Source organism: Mustela nigripes, chromosome 17, assembly GCF_022355385.1.
Source record: "Mustela nigripes isolate SB6536 chromosome 17, MUSNIG.SB6536, whole genome shotgun sequence".
NCBI lineage: Eukaryota > Metazoa > Chordata > Mammalia > Carnivora > Mustelidae > Mustela > Mustela nigripes.
Genome location: NC_081573.1, coordinates 45,460,344 through 45,478,059, shown reverse-complemented (window position 1 = coordinate 45,478,059; position 17,716 = coordinate 45,460,344). Strand labels below are relative to the sequence as shown.

Here is a 17,716-nt window from a genome sequence, read left to right as displayed (position 1 = left end):
CCTCTGCCTTCGGATCAGGTTATGATCTTGGGGTCCTGGGATTGAGCCCCGCATCAGGCTTTCCTCTGCGGGGAGCCTGCTTACCCTCCCTCTCTCTGCCTGCCTCTCTGCCTACTTCTGATCTCTCTCTCTGTCAAATAAATAAATAAAATCTTTAAATAAATAAGTTAATTGTGTTTTTATTCTTCTTTTCCAGAATCTTCTCCTTACCTCCAATGTCCTTGATTTTACATAAGCAGGATATAACACTGAAATTATGTCATAGCTAATTATCAATTTCAGAGTAAATGTAGGAAAATGGAATTGAGAAATAGCTTGACCCAAGAACAGTTCAGGTTGTATAACACTAATCAACAAAAGCAGGAACTCTGAACTTTACTTTCCTACTAAAAGATTCTAGACTGTACCCTGAAGAAAAATAATTACCTAAGAGTCCTGTGCTGAAAAATTACTTAGTTTAGAAAATAAGTTAAAACCCCTTCATGCAAAAGCGGTTTTTTTTTTTTTTTTGGCGTGACCTGAAGTGAGTGAGAGGAAGGCCCTCCCTTATTAAGACATATGCAAATAATGTGGAGCTGCAAAGTTATTAACAGTTTTATTATTATAACACTGTAGAAATAAATTATGTTCTTTTGCTCTGTTACTAAATCTGTTAATTATACATGTAAAGTAAAGTTATTCCTTGCAACTTCAAAACCAAAATTCTAAATTTAATACTGTTAGGATTAGAAAAGAGAAATATCTGCTAAAGGAAAAAAAAAATGACCTGCATAATACATATGTTACACTCTACTGACTCAAAGAAATGTGATCTAACAACCACTAACACCTAACACTCGTTTTTTTTTCTTTCTTTTTTTTTTTTTTAACTTTCTCTTGCTAATCAGACAAACTACATGATACGAGGCACAATGGCTTTTATCTGTAACAATGGCAGCATTCAAAATGCCAGACCAGGGACAGAAAAAATAAATTCGTAAAGTACTCCATGTGAAGCCTCCACGAGCATCATTATATTTGGGGGGTTTACTATGGCAATGAAACACAACCAACAATTTAACAGCACAACTGTACTATTATAATGACAATTGCAGAGATGTCAAGCTGGATTAAAAAGAAAGAAGAGCCAGTTATCGCTCTCTACAGGAGATACACTTTAAATAGGTTGAAAGTAAAAGGACAGAGAAAGATATATCATTCACACAGCAACCATAAGAAAGCTAGAGTAGCTATAGTAATACTAGACAAAATAGGTTTTAAAATTAAAATGTTACTAGGGATGAATAGCAACATTTAATAATGGTAGAAAAGTCAATCCACTAGGAATATTTAACAATTATAAACATACATGCTCCTAATAATAGAGCCACAAAATACATGAGAAAAAAATGACAGAACTGAAGGAAGAAACAAATGATTAAAAATAGTGTTTGGAGACTTTAATACCTCATTTCAGTAATAGAGAGAACAACTACAAAGAACATTGACCAGGAAAGAGACCTGAACACTCAACTCATATGGCTTAACAGACATTTATAGAATACTCCACCCAACAAGAGCAGCATACATATTATTCCCAAGTGCACATGGAATGTGCTCCAGAACAGGCCACATATTAGAGCATGAAATAACTTTCAATAATTTAAAATGATTGAAATTGTACAGAGAAGACTGAAATTAGAAATGAGCAATAGAAGGAAATTTTGAGAAATCCACAAATATGTGAAAAATAACAACATAGCTAAACAGCCAATTAATCAAAGACGAAATAACAAAGGAAATTAGAAAATACTTTTAGAAGAATGAAAATAAAAACAAAACATGGCAAATATGGGAAAAATATGGGCTGTAGCTAAAACAGTGCTAACAGAGAAATTTACAGCTCTGTGGAAGCAACTAAACATCCATCAGTAGATGAATGGATAAAGAAGACATAGTATATATACACAATGGAATATTACTCAGCCATATAAAAGCACAAAGTCTTGTCATTTGCAACAACTTAGACAGACATAGAGGGTATTAGGCTAAGCAAAACAAGTCAAATAGAGAACGGCAAATACCATATGATTTCATTTTGTATGTGGAATCTAAAGAAACAAATAAATGAACAAACAAATGAAAACAGAACAGATTTATAAATACAGAGAACTGAAGGTTACCAGAGGGGTGGGACTATGGTAGTGGGGGATATAGGTGGAGAGGATTTAAAGGTAAAAACTTCCAGTTGGAAAGTGAGTAAGTTGGGGGATGAGACGTGCAGCATTGGAAATACAGTCAATAACACTGTAATAACTTTGTATGGTGACAGATGGTAATTACACTTATTGTGGTAAGCACTGTGTAACACATAGACTTGTTGAATCACTACGTAGTACACCAGAAATTATTAGAACACTGTATAACAACTATGCTTCAGTATAAAAAGAAATTTGTAGCTGTAATGCCTATATTAAATAAGATCTCAAATCAATAGGTCAACTTTCTACATTAAAATTCTAGAAAAAGGAAGAGGAAACTAAATCTAGAGCCTGCAGAAAAAAAGATTAGAGTAGAAATTAATAAAATAGAATATAGAAAGAGAAAAATAAACAAAACCAAAAGCAGGTTCTTTTGAAAAGATTAACAAAATTGTCAAATTTTTGGTTAGGATGATGAAGACAAAAAGAGAGAAGACTTGAATTACTACAACCGGGAATGAAAGAGAAGGTTTCACCATTTAACACACAGAAATTAAAAAAAAAAAAAACTAGAAGGAAATATTATTAACAATTATATGCCAACAATTTATAAAATTTGGATGAAATGGACAAATTCCTAGAAAAGACATAAACTACTTCTTGAAACTGACTCAAGAAGAAACAGAAAATTTGAATAGCACTATTTAAGAGATTGAATTAGTAATTTAAAAACTTCCCACAGTCCCAGGCCTAGATGGTTCAATAGTATAACAGAATTAATTCTTTATCTTCACAAACTCTACCAAAATTCAGGAGCAGGGAATACTTTCAAACTTGAGGCCAGTATTCTATGAGGCCATTAACACCACAGCAACAAAACCAGACAAAGACATCATAAGAAAACTACAGACTCTTAGAATACCTCTTAGAAATACAGATGCAAGAATCCTTGACAAATACTAGCAAAATGAATCCAGCACCACATAAAAAAGATTACACATGATCATCCAGTGATCTATATCCTATCAATGTAGGAATGGCTTAACATCCAAAAATCAATTTATGCAATACAGCTTATCAATAAAATAGAAGAAGAAAAATCACATAATTTCTAAATAGAGAGAAAGAATTTGTTAAAACCCAAAATCCTTTCATGATTAAAAAAAAAAAATCATTCAACAAACTAGGAACAGACTGGAACTTGCTTCTACAGAAAAAGAGAATCTAAGAAAAATGCATAGTTCTTTCTTTCTTTTAAAAATTTTTATTTATTTATTTGAGAGAGAATGAGAGAGAGACGACAGAGGAGCATGAGATGGGGAGGGTCAGAAGGAGAAGCAGGCTCCCTGCTGAGCAGGTGGGACTCAATCCCGGGATTCCAGGATCATGACCTGAGCTGAAGGCAGTTGCACAATCAAATGAGCTATCCAGGCACCCAGAAAAATGCATAAAAGATTGAATACATTCTTCCTTTAAAAAAGTACAAGGATATCCACTCTAACTATTTTCATTTAAAACTGTACTAGAAGCTCTAGCCAGCATAATTAGTCAAGAAAATAAAATAAGGGGCGCCTGGGTGGCTCAATGAGTTAATCCTCTGCCTTCAGCTCAGGTCATGGTCCCAGGGTCCTGGGATCGAGCCCCACATCAGGCTCTCTGCTCAGCAGGGAGTCAGCTTCCTCCTCTCTCTCTGTCTGCCTCTCTACCTACTTGTGGTCTCTCTCTCTCTCTGTCAAATAAATAAAATAAAAAATTAAAAAAAAATTAAAGAAAAGAAGCACCCAGATTGAAAGTAAAAAAGTAAATCTATTCCAATTTGCAGATGACATGATATTGTAGATCAAAAATTCTAAGGATCCATTAAAATCTCTTAGACCTAAAGAAACCAGTTCAGGAGGATCAATATACAAAAATCTATTGTACTTCTAATATAAATGTAAAATGAATAGTCAAAAAATGAAATGAATAACAAGATTCCATTTATAATACCATCAAAAAGAATAAAATCCTTTGAAATAAAGAGAAGAATATAAAACATATAGTTAAAGCATATAACCCCATTGAAAAAAAATTAGAGAAGGCCAAATAAATGGAAGCATCCCACATTAGTGGATCGAAGAACTTAATGTGAAGATGACAATTCTTCATAAATTGATTCAACTCATTCTGTATCAAAGTAACAGCTGCTTTTTCCTCAGAAAATGAAAAGCTAGTTCAAACCTTCACATGGAAATGCAACGGACATTGCATAGACAAAAATACCTTTTTTTCTTTCTGAAATTTTGATAGGAATTGAGTTTCTTGGGGGGAAGGGCGAGAGGTGGGCAAAGGGAGAGGGGGTGAGAGAATCTTAAGCAGGCTCCATGCCCAGTGTGGAGTCCAATGCAGGGCTCAATCTCAGGACCATGAGATCACAACCTGAGCTGAAATCTAGACTCTGATGTTTAACCAACTGAGCCAAGAGGCACCCCAACCAAAAGTATTTTTGAAAAGAAGAATAAAATTAGAGGATTCATATCTCCAAATTTCACAACTTAATATAAAGCTATGGTAATAAAGACAATGTGGTATCAGCATAGGATAGATATATAGATAGATTTATTGAATATACCTGAGAGTCCATAAATAAATTTTGACAAAGAATCAACAGATTTTTTTTTTTTTTTTTTTTTTTACAAAGGCGCCAAGACAATTCAGTGGGGGTAATACAGTGTTTTCTACAAACAGTGCTGAAACAACTGGATATCCATATGCAGAAGTTTCCCTGATAGGACCAAAAGTACATGGAACAAAAGAAAAAAACAGATATTTAGGGATTTATCAAAATTTAAAAATTTTATTCTTCAAAAGACACTATAAAGAAAATGAGAAGACAATTCCATGGAAGGGATTATGCAAACCATATATCCAATATGGAACTTATATGCAGAATATAAAAAACTCTACGAACTCAAAAACATAGATAATTTTAAAAACTAGATCTGAATGGACGTTCTTCCAAAGAAGATATATAAATGCTAACAAGCACATAAAAAGATAATAACATTCTTAACCATCAGAGAAATGCAAATCAAATTCACCATAACACTTCAGATCCATTAGTACTAATATCACGAACTAGTATCCAAAAAAAGGTGGGGGATAACAAATGTTGGCAAGAATGTGAGGTAATTGGAACCCTTGTAAGTTGCTGGTGGGAATGTAAAATGGAGCAGCTACTTTTGCAAACAGTCTGGCAGTTCCTCAAAGGATGTATGACTCAGCAATTGTACTCCTAAGTATATATCCAAGAGAAATGAAAAATTATGTCCAAACAAGTTTACATTTTATATGAAAGCACATAGCAGCATAATTAATAGTTAAAAAGTAGAAATCACCCAAATGTCCATGAATTGATGAATGGATAAATACAATGTGATATATGCATATGAGATATTATTTGATATTTATTTCTGTGAAGGGCATGATCAGACTGTCAAGCAGAAAGCTGTAGATCAAGAGAGAAGCTTGGAATAGAGTATCAGGACATAAGAGGTACAGGAAATAACTAAAATCTTGTACACATGGACCAGACTGCCCATAAAACATATAATACAGAAGCAGAGCCAGATAAAAACAATCTCGAAAATCTATAATTAGGGAGAGACAGAATAACTGGAATTCACGAAAGGAGTTTGAAGAGGGATTATAGGAGAAGAAATTAGAGAAAGTGACAATAAGGAAGTGTTGGAGGAGATAATCAAGAGTATGGGACTAGGCGCTGCCCCTCTAGTGGAACCTGGGCAATCAGATGGTCATTACCTCTTCCCCTGTCCTTGGAATGTACACACTGCCTACCATTCCTGCAGTGGGAGCTGTTCCAAGAACAAAGCCTTCAAAGAATTAGGTGTTGTTGAGACCATCTGGACTGAATACGTGACTGAACTCAGTTATGGCCTCCATATAACTTTAAGACTGGTGGACAGGTGTGGAGATCTACTCATCTTATGGCTGCTCAAGCAAAACCTCATAGGTTAGTTCCCCTGCTTATTAAAACTGCCACCTACTAATCTGGTGTGGTCTGCCTTTTTCTTTGGTTTCTTCCCACCCTCCTCTTAAGGTGGTCAGTTACAGATTACACCAGGAAAGCTCCAGAGTTTGTGAACCAACAGAAAGGAATTTCAAAAAAGGCAAAAAGGTATTCAAGAGGGCGTGCCTGTGTGGCTCACTAGCTTGAGTGTCAAGACTCTTGATCTCCACTCAGGTCATCATCTGAGGGTCCTGAGATCAAGCCCCAAGTTGGGCTCCAAGGCTCAGCACAGTCTGGATGTCCCACTCCCTCTTCTCTCCCCCACCCTCCTCATCATACTGTGCGCTCGCTCTCTCTCTCTCTCTCTCTCCCCCTCTCAAATAAATAAATAAATAAATAACTATTTTAAGGATGAAAAAGGCATTTACTAGATTTGGCAAAATTCTTGAGTGATTTTGGCAGAAGTGGAGAAAGAGAGGTGAAAAGCCATATTGAGGTTGAAGAAGAGCAAATGAGAGATGGAGGTCATGCAAACAGAAATCAAGAAGTATGACCACCAGGGGAAGGATAATGGTTGGGTAGTAACTAGAGGATGATACAGGGTCAAAGCTAAACTTTGTATTATCTTTTTTTTAAATCAAGAATTCTCAATCATGTATATATTACTTAGAAAAAGAAAACAGAGAAGCTAAGAAGAAAATGGGGATAAACTGATAAAGGCAATCACTGAGAAGATAAAAGGGGATGAAAGCACAGCTTCAGACAGGAAGGACAGATAAGGATATGATTTCAAAATGCAGGGGAGCAATGAAGGAAGTTCTCATCCCACTGCCTTCATTTTCTTGTAAAATAAGAGGTAACATCACAATAAAAAGTAATATGGAAATAGTAAGAAAGAAGCCCTGAGGATAGTGGCAAAGATTAAAAATAAATGTTGAAAGAATAGAAGAGGAAAGCTGACCTGGAAATACAGAGAAAAACTGCCATGTGATATTAGGGGGTCCAAATGAGGCTGAAATACAAGAATCTTCACTAAGTATAACAGTCCTCAAGATTATATGATTTATCCCTCCAGCTATACAGGAAACAAGAGTAAAAGTTAAATAAAATGGAAGTGGAGAAGAAATAAGTATAAAAATTCATTAAGCTGTATCCTTCAGATTTATTTACATAACTGTAATTTATATCTTAATATCAATGTTAATTCATAAAAGAATTATATTATATGTCTCATTTCAAGTGCCCTATACTCCCACCCCCAAATCAAGAGACTAAATAAAAAGGAACTCTAATGTCTGTTTAAAAACAATAGATATTAAAAAAAGACTGAAAATGAAAACAAACAGAAACCTGGGGAAAAAAAACCTCTTTCTCCTCCAATGCATGTTTTTTATCTGGAGTAAATTACAGACCACCAAGTACAGTCTGACTTGGTTATTCAGCACCAGTTCCCACATGAAAATTGTTATTGTTGGCTTTAGCACTTTAATCCAAAGAGGACACAAATTCTGCTCATGTTTGAATAACCCTTGCCAACAAATTGATCCCATAGCACCAGGGCTGTAGGGAGCAGTTTCAACGATTAAAAGGAAACATAACGGGGAGAAAAAACTCAGTGAATGTATTTCCTCCTACTTAGAACCTAGGATAGTTCACTTTATAAAGAAAACAAACAAACAAACAAAACTTTTAATCTTACCTCTTTTTCCAAACGTTCTCTAATGCCCTGTTGGGCTACATCTGTAATTTACATAAATGGGAGCAATGCCAAAGAAATGCAGATTCCCAGCTGTTAACCCAGGGGACAACTCAAATCAGGCAAATCTCTAAATAAGGTCTGAAAGGCAGATCATCTGCTAGAGGGCAGCTAACTTCCAAAACCGGGAGTATAGAGTGGGCACTAGAAATGCTAATGTCTGCTTTTCTGGAAAGCTACCTTTGCCTTTATATGGACAAACCAGAATAATTGATAATTCCTTTGCCAATTAAGATATACCCAAAGATGACTAGAAACTTTGCCTTGCTATCCCTAACACATGAACACATGAAGAGATTTTCCTTGTCATTTTAAATCCTTATTTTCTTCATCTACTCAATATTACATGTTGGTTAATAATATTACCAGAGTAAAAGCTCCCTAACTGTACAATATCAAATGTTAATGTACTTTTACAAATACAAACTCTCTAACAGAATAGGGCAGAGAACAAGATCCCCTGGCTTCAAACTCAGCTTCTCCATTTCCTGTGTTGCTTTGGGCAAGTTATTTTATTTTTACAGACCTCAGTTTCCCATCTGTGAAATGAAGATAAAACTACCTCCTCATTCAGCTGTGAGGATTAGAGAGTCAATATATTGACACATATAGATGCAAATATTTCAGATATGCTGTAAATGTTCCGTAAGTTTTAGCTCCTGCTATTAAGTTCCTACCTTACCAATTTACATCAAATCCATCTCTTTACTATGACTTCCAAAATTTGCATGGCACCCAGCATTAATAGATGTAACTTATACCCTGTGAATGCCTGACAGGCAGAAAAGGGTCTCAAGCTGCAAAATGATGAATTTGCTGGCCTATTCACCAATAAAGCAAATATTAATGACTCCATTGTAAAAACAGATACATTCAGACTTAAGATTTGAAGGTTAAAGTCTCAATATACCAACTCCATTTCCCTTGACTAGTAGTCCTCCACATAATATATGTGTTTACTGTAATGATTGACTAACTGCCTTTTGCGGAAACTGTCGATATTCTGCATGAAGAGCATCTGAAAGGATTAAGCAGGACACCAGGGAATTAAAAAATACAATTAAGTGAAAATTAAGAAGGAAATAGTAAGATGTGTTTTAAAACAGAGTTTCATTAAGCTTTCATAATTTTTATCCCCCTTTTTTGTTAGACCATTAGTGGAGTTTTGTTCCTTTAACTGTCAAATTGTTTTCCATGTTACAAGTAATCTTTCTTCACAGAGGAGTCTTTTAAAAGTTATAAATAAAATACCCCAAATATTTTCTTTTTCCCACAGATGAGAACATTAGAACCCTGACATTTTAATCTCTTCTGAACGAGAGTGAGTTGTGTCAACACAGTGCTCCCAGCTACAACACTGAAAAAAAAACAAGTTTAATTAAAGACAGAGACGAAACTCTATGTGGAGCCTAAGCCATTGAGATACAACAAAGAGTTGTCGTCTTCAGAGTCAGTTCTCTACCATCAAATCTCTTTGTCAGTGTCAGGAGAAAAAAAAAGACACAGGAAAGTGTAATGCTATAAAGGAAAAACATGGTGGTGTCAAATGTCAGTGTTCAGACTAAGAACTAAAAAACAGTATTTATGTAGTACTTACTTCTAGAGTCTAAACACTACTCCTAACATCATAAAACATCTTGGGATATAAATAGATGTCTATTAACCTTATATATGTTGTAGAAGATAAAGCTGAAGCACAAAAAGGGAAAGAAGCTGAGCCAAGATCACAAGGTGAAAGTTTAGCAACAACAAATACTGCCCTTACTGGGTTTATTCCACATTACTGGTATATTCCTTCCTTAAATATTAATTTGAAGGGAAAAGTAGCATCAACACAGTGCTGTTTTCCAAAACTAAGCCCAGCTCTAACTATTTTCTAGCAATAGCTTGCTTGCCTATGCCCTGCTCTTCTACTAGGGCACCATATCAACAGACAAGAGCACAGCACAATAAAAGAAAACAGGGCAGATGTGAAAGGTTCCAACCTCAGCTCTGCCACTTCCTAGCTCAGTAACTCCTGGGCAAATTACTTATTTTAGATTCTTTTTCTTCATCTATAAAACAGGAATGATAGTATCTACTCAATAGTGTTATTGCAAGACTTCAATGAGACAATATATGTACTCAGTTCATTTCTTGGCACATATAGATGCTTCATAAAAAATATACTTTAAAACTTCTGATCTTGGGGCACCTGGGTGGCTCAGTGGGTTAAAGCCTCTGCCTTCAGCTCAGGTCATGATCCCGGGGTCCTGGAATTGAGCCCCGCATCAGACTTTGCTCAGCAGGGAGCCTGCTTCCTCCTCTCTCTGTGCCTGCCACTCTGCGTACTTGTGATCTTGGTCTGTCAAATAAATAAATAAAACTTCTGATCTTTATGGGCACCTGGTGGCTCAGTTGGTTAAGCAACTGCCTTCAACTCAGGTCATGATCCTGGAGTCCTGGGCTCAAGTCCCAAATCGGGCTCCCTGCTTGGCAGGGAGTCTGCTTCTCCCACTCACCTTTCTCCACTCATGCTCCCTCTCTCAAATAAATAAATAAATAAATAAATAAATAAATAAAATCTTTAAAACAAAAACAAAACAAAACAAAACTTCCAATCTTTATAACATGGACCACTCGCCAATTGTGGGTCATCATATTCCTTATAACTATAACTCTTTTCTTAACTGTAATATAGCCTAACTCCCCTTGGTGGGAAGCCTTAGTACTAAGCCTCAGTACCTGCTGGTCTGCTCAGATATATACAACTTGTATTTTTTGCAGCACAGTATTATATACAGTTCTCAATATGGGCTCTTATGTCAACAGTGCCTGCATTAGCTGGTTACATTTCAATTCTGACATTTATACTTAAGAGCTGTACAACTTTTTGCAGGTTACTTATCTATGCCTCAATTTTCTCATTTGTAAAACAGGGAAATAAACATTTTATATTTATAGGGCTGCTGGGAAGACTAAATACGTTAAATACACAAAGCTATTAAAACACCAGGTCCGAGTATGAGCTCGAGAAACATTTGCTATTACCTAGCAGATATATCTGCAAATGAATGTTATTTTGTTTATTGTAATAGTGTTAAATATTACTCAGAATTTATAAAGTTCTAGGAAGAGGAAGTGAGGTATTTTGTTGAATAGTCATAAACATTTTAGAAACAATAGGAACATTCATTAAGGGAAAAAATTGTCAAACATGAGATAAGAAGTGAATAAGAATATAAGAAGGGATAGCACCATGAAGAAGATAGTACAAAGATTTACACAGATGAGGAAAAAAAAACAAAACAGGTCATTCAATACAGTAAAAGACATGAGCAAAGGTATGAGAGAAATACAGAAGGCCCACTTCAAGACTGATAATAAACAGATTTGCCTACCTGGAACTGGGGTTTCTATAGGAAATAGTTGATCTGGTGCTCTCAATTTCTTTCCCACAGAGTTTAGCATGCACACATGCTAAGGTGCTCATTAAATAGTTATATAAAAGGAAGAATTCCAATTGTATCCAATCTCAAAAGCTAGATTTAACAGAGCTTCCTAACTGGTATGCCCAGGCACACTGGTGTGCCGAGATTGGGGAACAGATGACTGAGATGGTGATACTCTCAGCTCTTGGAGTCCAAACCCTCCAGGCAAGAGATGACTTGCCAAAGTCACACTTACCCAAATGTGTCAAAGAAATACCATCATTTTCTAAGTGTACCATGCCATAAGAAGTTAGGAAAAAACGGGCTAAGAATATATTAGGCAATATTCAATGGAATGAAGATAAAAGACGACTAAATAGAGAGGATATAATGTAAAAAGTCATTGCCTAGTTTGGTGTTACTGTGGAAGACAAGTAAAGAGGGAAAAGACAAGTGGCAAAAAGAGCACTTCAAAAACTGCTATCATAGGTGAGGCACAAACAATACAAGCCAAAATTAGGGTAGTGGAAAAGAGATGCATTCAAAACAGGTTATGAAAGAGTAACTGCTTAGAACTCAGTTTAATTCAGCTCCACAAACATTTACTGCTGCCTATGATATGTCAGCCATTTGATAGGCATTAGGGATTTAAAAATTGAAGACATAATTCCAATTAAGAATTTTTTTAATTGTAGAAAAAAAACTCCAGATTTTCCTTAATACATCCTATTTCACATTAGCTCCTAGAAGAAAAGAAATAATTAAAAGATGTTAGGTATTATAGTATAAGCCAAAGTTTATAGGTAAGTTTTAACTTACCTATTAAAGATTCCAAAAGTAAACCTTTTGGTTAAAAGCTTCAGTAGTAGGGCACAGAGGGCCGTGGAACAAATTTTGTGAAACAGTCATCTAAACACTAGGTTTTTATCTGAGGAAGTACTGGAATGCATGCTTTTGGCAAACACCTTTGGCCTTTAAGAGATGGTAAAAAAAAGTAATGGGTCTCACTTATACCAAACATTGTGCCATTTTCCATATATTATCTAATTTTATACTCCAAACAGCCTCAAAGTATAGGTATTATTATTATTCTCACTTCATTCATGAAAACCAAGAATATTAAGTCACCTGTTCAAGGTGTATAATGGCAAAGCCAGAATTTAAACCCAGGCCCATCTAATTCTCAAGTCATTGTTCTTAAATGTATTTTAACAGATAAGGTATTTAAGAAAGAGTTTTGAGGGAGGCATCTGAGATACAGAAAGGGAAGACTCACTGAGGCAAGACTCATGTAGTGTGCTAGGAGAGAATGTGTTTGCTATCCAAGGCTCAATGACTAGATCCATACACTGAAAACCCTAGGTTTGTGTATTAGTTTTCTACTGCTGGTAATCAATTACCACAAATTTAGTGGCTTAAAACAACACAAATTTATTATTTTTACATACAGTTTATGTCAGAAGTCTGACATGAGTCTCACTGTGGGACTCAAGGTACAGATCAAGGTATCACCAAGGCTGCATTCCATTCTGAAGGCTCTAGAGCAGTATCTACTTTCTTTCTTTTTCCAGCTGCTTGAGGCCACCAGCATTCTCTGGCTCATGGCTCCTTGCCACCATCTTTAAAGGCAGCAAGGCAGGTTGACTCCTCATGCTATAGTTTCTCTAGTTTTCCACAATTTCAATTACCTTTCACACAGAGTTTTCCTGATTATAAGAAAACTTGTAATCAGAATGGACCCACTAGATAATCCACCATAAATCACCCCATCTCAAGGACCTTAACTTAATTCACATCTGAAAAGCTCCCGCTGCTATGCAACATAACAAGTTGTGCAGATTAGGGCATAGACATCACCGGGGAGCCATTATTCTGCCTACAGTCTATGAGAGAGTGGTGCCACTCAGTGCTTGAACCATGTAACTAGCTTCCTTGTTCTGGTTCCACATGCACAAGGCAATTTATCATAGTATTTTGGCTTGCCCTATAACTTACTCATAAGAAGAGAATGTACTATTTAAAAGACACAGTGCTCAATCCCCTAGTTGAATATATTTTACATTATATTGAATAATTTGTTTTCTGAGTTATACATTAGTGTCTTGTGAATGCTGTCAGAATGAGTCAGAACTTCTTAGTTCAAAAACTCTAGGACTCAGACAAAATCAATATTCTGAATCTTCAACTTAAGGATCAGAGGGGGAGGGGGGTATATTTAACAGGTCGGTATCTATGATAAAAACAAAACTTTGGCTATCATGTTTAAGAAACTATATATAATAAGACATCTCTAAAAATGCAGATTTATGTCACTCCTTTTGATTTACAAGACTTGTATCAACAAAGAGAATAGTCACATTTTTCTAATTATACTGGGGACTTCAAATCAACAACTTAAAAAACTTGGATTGCATAGATTAATGTTTCCCTAGGGCTGGGGGATTGGTGGAGGAATAGAGAGACACTGCTAATAAGTATGGAGTTTCCTTTTGGGAAATAAATATTTTCTAAAATTGATTGTTGTGATGGTTGCACAACTTTGGGATTAACAAAAAATTGCACTGTACATTTTAAATAGGTGAATTGTATAGCATGTAGATTATATCTGAATTAAGTTGTTAGAAAAAACACTTGGGTCACAAAGAGAAGACAGTGAGAGGAGTATCCAATTAAACACTAGGATTAAATGGGAAGAGAGGTCTTATTCAATTTATGATCTTAATGAAGATCCTTCCTTAGTATCTACTACTTTCCACTTTGTTCTTTACCTTTTTGTAGCTTTTGTTCTTAGAAAACTCTCAACTTCCCACATTTTCCTTTCCTCTTTTGGAAGTTTATTTATCAATAATATACACATACAACATATATAACAAACTTATTTCATAAATCTGATGTTAACTCCCAAAGCTTTCTACTACGAACGAAGTATGGAGAGGGGAGACATTCCCATCCTGATCCTGTTTTAAATGCTTGTTTTGTCACCCTCATTTTGTGTTGTGTGCCCATGATTCTTTGTATGCCCTAAATATCATTCCATGTATCACAACAGCCTGTGTGAGATTCATGCCTCCTTGCGTCAAGATTCTCCTATTAAATTCAAAGAATTTTTGGTGTGGTGTGAATGTGCAAAGATCATACTTTAGCAGACATCCTCCGTTTGCTCTGTTTTATAGTTATAACTATTACAATGGCAAACGGTGACCTTAGCTCATCTGTACAATGCTACTGAATGACCTCTCTGCATTTCATTTTACCTGCATCCTATTTCTCAAGAGCAACAATACTCCCTTTATTCAAACACCAAGGCAGAGTAAAACCTGGCTGTCAGAGGTCACTACATAGTTACGCTTACAAATTAGAATGCTGGACCGATTTTGCTTGGAGCTTTCTTGTAGATAATATGAAAATAATCAACTAAATAGTTCCTAATACCTCCTTTGAATAAGTGATCAAGCCATTTCAAAGAAAACACTTCCCTGAAACTGATACATTAAAGCTGTTCAGATAAATTAATAAAATACCATTAACCCAGCCCATAATGGTAGATCCATTATCCACCTTGAGATAGAACACTTCCCTTCTAAGAGTTTAGACAAATGGCTTGCTTACTTTTCTTTTTGAGTTGTAAGAGATCACTCTCCGCTCTCAAAATAATAGAAATTACTGAGGTTGCAACCCAAATCCTTGGCTGTAACTACGCTTATACACTGTGTTATCCACTGAATCACATTCTGTCATATGATTCCATGCAACACAATTTATTCCCATATCATGGAATATACCTAATTGTATATGCAGAAAGAACGTGATGGTCTGAGAAGATACATATATACAATCCACACTGTAGAGTGTATATAATTTCCTTGCTCTTAAATATGAATGAACAACTGACTTTGTAGAACAGAGCATAAATTCAGTTCTTGATATAAAAACTACCTTTGTTAAATAGTTTATATCACTCACTTTGCCAGGTGTCTGCAAAAAGTGTTGCAGTTGAAACTGCAAATGTTTGTTAAGATTGTTTGTTGCTGTTGTTGTTTTAATGCACCCAGAAACTCAAGCCCATATTCCTGGGATCCTTTCAGACAATCAAAGGAAGAATTTTCCAAGTAGACAGCTGTAGTTCATTAGATCTTTCATGGACCGTGAAAGCCACTTGCCAATAGTGTCGAAAGACTATTACTCATTTCAATCTTTCCAAAGAGGACAGATCTTTCTTTGACAAAACATTAGTGAAAACCTCAGAGGTTGGGGCTTGACTAGAAAAGCTCAGCACACATGAATGGAAATTTGGTAGAGAAACTAAAAGTGGAGATGGCAGAATGATGTTCTAGCTTTTTACCTTCACATACCAGAGCTTCCACCTAAATTCCAAGAAAAAAAAAAAAAAGACAAAAACCTACGAATAACAATGCACTTGCTGAATGCATGAAAATCATACCACAGGACCTGACAGAACTGTCAGTCTGAATGGCAAATTCTCTGCATATGATTGAGTTTTGGAAGCTTAGCAGCTCAAAACAGAGAAACTTAAGGGGCCAATCAAATCAGTTTTGAATGTCAGTGACTGTCCAAGCAATGTAGTTAATCAGAAAAATCAGGGTCACACTCAGAAATTCTCTAAGTTCTTATTCAGCAATCACAAAGACAACCATGGAGACTCCAGACATTTAAAATTCTGTGGAATTAAACTGAATATTAGTATGTCCAGCCAGTATGACAAAAAATATATATATAACTATGTGGATAATTTGTGCAAATATTAAGTAATTGTGCTCTTCATAAGTTTTTAAATCTAGATAACTACTTAATACTCAATTAAAATTTAGGTGGAGAAAAAAAAAATTTAGCTGGGTAGATAGATTCTGATATTCAGTTAGGTGTTAGCACTAACAAGGATATTCTATTGGTTGATCAAATTGCTAGCTACAGAGGTACCATTAAGTTATAAAAATTCATTGAGCTGCACACTTACAGTAAGAATCTTTGTGATCAAAGGGATATCATGTCCTCTAGTCAACTGCCCCATGAATTAAGTCTTTGAAAAAAACTATAGTATCAAATTCCCATTTGATCAAGATCATCTCAGCTTCACATGTACTTGCTTTTCAGCTTTTCAAGCTAAACCATTTAGTGAGAGACTCAAGTTAGACATGTTAGAGAAATAGAACCTGTTTTATTATATTTGGACCTTTTATCTCGTAACATAGCTTTTCACAATGACAAGTATTTCTATTCTAAAGACCTACAAAATATTTTTTTAAATAGTCCTGATAATCAGGATATTTCATTGCTAAAAAGATCTACCAAACCACAACATAGGCACATTACTCTTTAACAGTCACCAAGTAGTTTGTGAGAAATACACAACAAGATTGAGTACAATGTTTCAATGGTAGAGGGCACTCAAAATATGTGCTATTGATGGCAAAGGCAAACCACATGAATAGAGATAGACTAAGACACTGCTCAAAGTATTTATGAAAGATCATGATGAGAAAATGATTGCAGCTCAAAGATGAATTCCAGTTTTGCAAAACACTATTAAAGATATATCTAGGGGCGCCTGGGTGGCTCAGTGGGTTAGAGCCTCTGCCTTTGGCTCAGGACATGATCCCAGAGTCCTAGGGATCGAGCCCCCGCATTGAGCTCTTTGCTCAGCAGGGAGCCTGCTTTCTCCTCTCTCTCTGCCTGCCTCTCTGCCTACTTGTGATCTCTGTCTGTCAAATAAACAAATAAATAAATAAATAGATCTTTTTTTTAAAGATTTTATTTATTTATTTGACAGAGAAAGACAGACAGTGAGTGAGAGAGGGAACACAAGCAGTGAGAGAGAGAGAGAAGCAGGCCTCCTACTGTGCAGGGAGCCAGATGCAGAGCTCAATCCCAGGACCCCAGGATCATGACCTGAGCCAAAGGCAGCCACTAAGTGACTAAGCCACCCAGGCACCCCTTAAAATGTATTTTAGCAAATGAATAGCATAGAATAATCAGCCCAAATTTCAAGAGAGCTCCTCTTTAACATTAACCAGGATTTCAAAGGAATCTTCTCTAGATTTTCTTTTTGTTAAGATTTTATTTATTTATTCATCAGAGAAAGAGCACAAGCAGGGGGCGAGATAGGCAGAGGAAGAGGCAGACTCCCTACTGAGCAAGGAACAGAACACAAACTTGATCCCAGACCCTGGGATCATTACCTGAGCTGAAGGCAGACACTGAACTGACTCAGCCACCCAGGTATCCCAGGAATCTTCTTTAGATTTAAATTAGTAGCCTACAACTTCCAAATAACCGAAAGTTGAATTGTTTACTTGATAGATTTTAATTTTTGTACTTTTTGAATTAGACATTTTATCTCAAT

At 35.8% G+C, this 17,716-nt stretch overlaps 1 long non-coding RNA gene across 1 annotated transcript in view; it reads right to left on the bottom strand.

The window, feature by feature from the left end:
* LOC132005734 (uncharacterized) overlaps positions 1–17,716 on the bottom strand; it is a 95,516-nt gene that overhangs the window by 53,556 nt on the left and 24,244 nt on the right. The window lies entirely within an intron of this gene.